Genomic DNA, 4,522 nt, shown 5'->3' with positions numbered 1-4,522 from the left:
TCAGTTCTAGTTCAGTTCTAGTTCAGTTCTAGTTCAGTTCTAGTTCAGTTCTAGTTCAGTTCTAGTTCAGTTCTAGTTCAGTTCTACTTCAGTTCTAGTTCAGTTCTCCTTGTTCAACAATGCTCAACTTGACAAGGAAAAGATCTAATAAGTTATTTTATATCACTTTTTAAAGAACAAATGTGTAGAGCACTTCTGTCTAATGATTACGGTAATGAGATGTATGTTTCAAATTAAGTAAAAAATCATTACCAAAGTTTTCTTAAACACGAAATTACAAAGACATTTAACTAAAGCTTAGGACTTAATACTTGAATTACTTAACCTCAATTTAATTTTTCTTATTAATAATAAAACATATAATTTTATAATTTTTTTATTTATTAATAAACATATAAGAGACCCTTATGATGCAAGCTTATCTTTAAAACAACATTGTTGTTTAATTTTAACATACACGTGAATAATTTTCAGCTTAACAATGACTGACAATTTATATTTTTAAAGTTTTTTTTGTGTGTTTAGCTTAATGTTTTTTTTTCAAAAAGTTTAGTTGACTCGTTTAAATATTAAAACAAAATTAAACATAAGATATTTTAAATCACGTTTGTCCTCCTTTTGGTTGTGTGTTAAAGATGATTGTTAAAGTCACCACACAATTGTAGTAAAAAATATAGAAAAAAATTTCGATAAAAATTTGAAAATTTTTGTGGCAAAATAAAATTTCGCAACAACTTTAAGAATCTTTAAGTATGTGTCTTAAGTCTTTTGTTTTGTTATATGGAATTGTGTTAAGGTTGAAGGGTTAGTTTAGTGTCGTTGCTATTTTTTGATTGTTAATAAATACGTTTTAAGAATTTAAACTGTATTCTTTTATTTCTAAGAGCCTGTGGCTTTTAAACGAATATTCGGTATAAATCAAGTAGGTGTCTTAAGTCTTTTGTTTGACAGCAGAATAATAATATAGAGTTTGCAATGAATATATGACAATTTAAAAGATTTAAAATTATCAGCTTTTTTCATAATGTTCTGTAGCTTACCTTTAATAATACCAACTCATGGATTCTGCAAAAGAAAAAAATAAAATAGAAATCCTAATTAGATTTTTTTTTTAATTTTTTTAATAATATAATAATATAAAAAATATAATTTAAAATTAAATTTTAATTGAAAATGCTGCCTAACGAAGAAAAACCTTGAAACTTAAACTAAAACGCTCTTCAAAATCTACACACAAGTTAAAACTTAACACTAAATAAAGTTTTATAAATTACAATCTAAAATCTAAGATAAAATAGTTGATATTAAAGAAAAAAATAACAGTAGCTGTTCCAACAAACATTTACATACAATTCATTATTCGTATTATCACATTTTCTGCTGTTTTATTTATTGTTGTTTTTATAAGCCGTTTTTTTAAATTAGAATAATCCGTTACTAATAAGCCAGTTACAAGCCAGACAGACCATCTTAATTCACATACAACAACAACTCAGTACAACAACTTACTTGCTTTGTGTTGTGCTGTGCTGAAGCTGAAGCTATTACCAAACAACAACCAGCCCATGCTTAAGTTCAAAGTCATTTGAAGATGTTTTTTTTTCTGCTTCTTTTTCTTTACAATTTAAATTATATTTTTTATTCAATTTTGTTTTATTTATACTTGTGTTGTTTTTTATAAGTATTTATATTTAAGACTAGTTTCTGTAATTTTTTGTTTTTTAAATAGTTTGTTGCGTTTTGTTGTCATTTAAATATTTATAAACAAAATACTTAAGAACGTTTTCGATTAACCTTGCAGTTGTCTTAAATGGTGGTTTTTTAAATAATTCATTTTTTGTTTATCTTTACAGTAAATAATATTTTAATATTTAGAGGCAAAAAAAAAAAGAAGTCAACAAAGTCTACAAATAAAAATTTTTAAATATTTCCGTAAATTTATTTCGATATTTTAGGCTATCGAAATAAAAATATTATTTAGAAATAAAAATTTTAGAATAGAACTAGAACAGATCTAGAACAAAACTAGAACAGAACTAGAAAAGAACTAGCACAGAGCAAGAACAGAACTATAACAGAACTAGAACAGAAGTAGAACAGAACTAGAACAGAACTAGAACAGAACCAGAACAGAACTAGAACAGAACTAAAACAGAACTAGAACAGAACTAGAACAGAACTAGAACAGAACCAGAACAGAACTAGAACAGAACTAGAACAGAACTAGAACAGAACTAGAACAGAACTAGAACAGAACTAGAACTGAACTGGAATTGAACTAGAACTGAACTAGAACTGAACTAGAACTGAACTAGAACTGAACTAGAACTGAACTAGAACTGAACTAGAACTGTACTAGAACTGAACTAGAACTGAACTAGAACTTCATTTTTACCAGTAAATTAAATATCTATTTGAAAAACTAATTTTTTTCATTTAATGACATAGAATTCAAACTAAATCTAAATCATCAATAGTCCAATAACTTTTGTTATAGGTCAAGTTTAAATTCATGCTCAAACTTAATCTTCAATGCAATCAAACTGCTGCCAAGTTTAAAATCATGTCAAATCCAATATTTTCAATGTCAGTGAACTTTTTGTATTTAATTTTTTTTTCTCATTTCGGACTTTTCAGATTAACAAAAATTTGGTTTAACGAAAAGTGTGAATAACCCATTTATATAAGTTAAAAAAATACAAACACTTGATGATTACGTCTCTTGTAAAGAAAAAAACAAATCAAAATAAACCGGGTTAATATAATTTTAAGTAGGAAATAATGAGGCTGTATTGTGGTGAAGTTTTTTTTTGTGGCATTATTATTGTGGTTTTTATTGATTTATTGTAAAAAAAACAATTATGTAGAAAAAAATATTAAGAAAAAACTTTTAATTGTTATGTAAATTAAATAATGAAATAAATGTTAAACAAAATTTGTTAAGTTATAAATTGTATATTAAAGGAAAGAGTTAAGTTTTAGAGATTAAATAATAACAAAGTTTAAAAATAGAAAATTTTTGAAGAGATAATTAGCTTATAACACTCATACCAATCAAGATTAGGGCAACTTTAGCTAATTATCTGTAGTTTTACACAATAATTAAGACTATACCCCCTTTTGATAAAAAAATTTCAATTTCATTCATAAATTGTTAAAAACAAAAGCCAAAAACCAAACTTTGCAACTTTGTATTGTTTGTTAATTGGTTTTGTTTTTTTCAGCCAAAAAAAAAACTAAAGAAACAAAAAAACCTGATTAACTATTTTCACAGATTTCTTATTATTGATTTAAACCAATCGATTTTATTTGCTAAAGTTTTGTTCAATGATCTTTTGTTTAAGTTTATATTGTAGTTGTTAGTGTCATCTTGAAGTCTGTCATGATTTTGTCTAAATTTACGATCATTTGTCATAAAACATAATGGCACCATGCCCATGCTGTTGATTGTCACATTTAAAGTTTATTGTTGATCTGTTTGTCGCGATTATGTCAGATAAAATATCAGCAAAAAAACGGCAACAAAAAAACTATATCACTTTACCCAAAAACTATCATAAAAACTCATAAATGAAGATTAATATGAGTAGGACTGTTGTTTGAATTTCTTTATCATCATTTTTTTCAACTAACACAGTGGCTTGGAAATGTTTCAAAAGTGGGGGAATATTTTAAGATATTGTAAAAATCAAAAACAAACTCAATTAAATTTACTTATAACTAAGAAATCTATCACTATAACCAGTAAATTTGGTTATGGCAACAGTTTTATTTAATCCAGTTATTGAAGAAAAAATTCCATAATTAAAAAAAAAATATTTTGTTCTTTAAAAATATTTTTTTTTTAGTACTTATCTACAAACTTTCTTAATTTGCACATATTAGGCTAAAAAGAAATTTTATATTAACTTAATTAAAAACTTGTTTCTTTGGGGAAACCCAAAATTTTAAGTTACTGAACACTTTTAGTCATGTTAGCTTAAATAAATTCCCTCACTTTTTCCTATACTCCAACCCACTGTGCTAATTTGTTAAAATAAAATATACATATATAAAAGGAAGACTGATATTATTTTTAAACCAATTTTTTGTTGTTATTTTTGAACATTTAAACAATGACTTTGACTGTTGACCTTGAATATTAAGAAAAATATAGAAAAAACAACAAGAAATTGTAAGCAGCCGTTTTAAGAGTGAGAGGAACTCGGGTGTAAATGATACATTAATGTAAATTAATTAACAACTTTATTAAAAGAAATATAAATTTGGTGCATATGTTTTTTGAACGTAATTGTATGAACTTAAAGGGCAAATAACGCAGCCATCATGTAGAAACCATTCCTCTTAAGTTTTTAATTGCTACAATTTGTAACAGATTTCTGTAACACAAACTTTAAAAAGACACTAGGGAACGACTTTATCTATCTATCTATCTATCTATCTATCTATCTATCTATCTATCTATCTATCTATCTATCTATCTATCTATCTATCTATCTATCTATCTATCTATCTATCTATC

General features: G+C 25.4%; 1 protein-coding gene across 1 annotated transcript in view; it reads right to left on the bottom strand.

Annotated features, from left to right (window-relative positions):
- The window catches only part of LOC111682506 (homeobox protein cut), an 81,103-nt gene that overhangs the window by 68,220 nt on the left and 8,361 nt on the right, over positions 1-4,522 (bottom strand). Inside the window, exon 3 of the mRNA XM_023444475.2 lies at positions 1,041-1,065. The gene's annotated coding sequence lies outside the window, so the exon portion shown is untranslated. The remainder of the gene's footprint in view (positions 1-1,040; positions 1,066-4,522) is intronic.

This window comes from Lucilia cuprina, chromosome 6, assembly GCF_022045245.1.
Source record: "Lucilia cuprina isolate Lc7/37 chromosome 6, ASM2204524v1, whole genome shotgun sequence".
Taxonomy (NCBI): Eukaryota; Metazoa; Arthropoda; class Insecta; order Diptera; family Calliphoridae; genus Lucilia; species Lucilia cuprina.
Note: the sequence above shows the minus strand (reverse complement) of the source record. Positions and strands in the feature narration are given on the sequence as shown.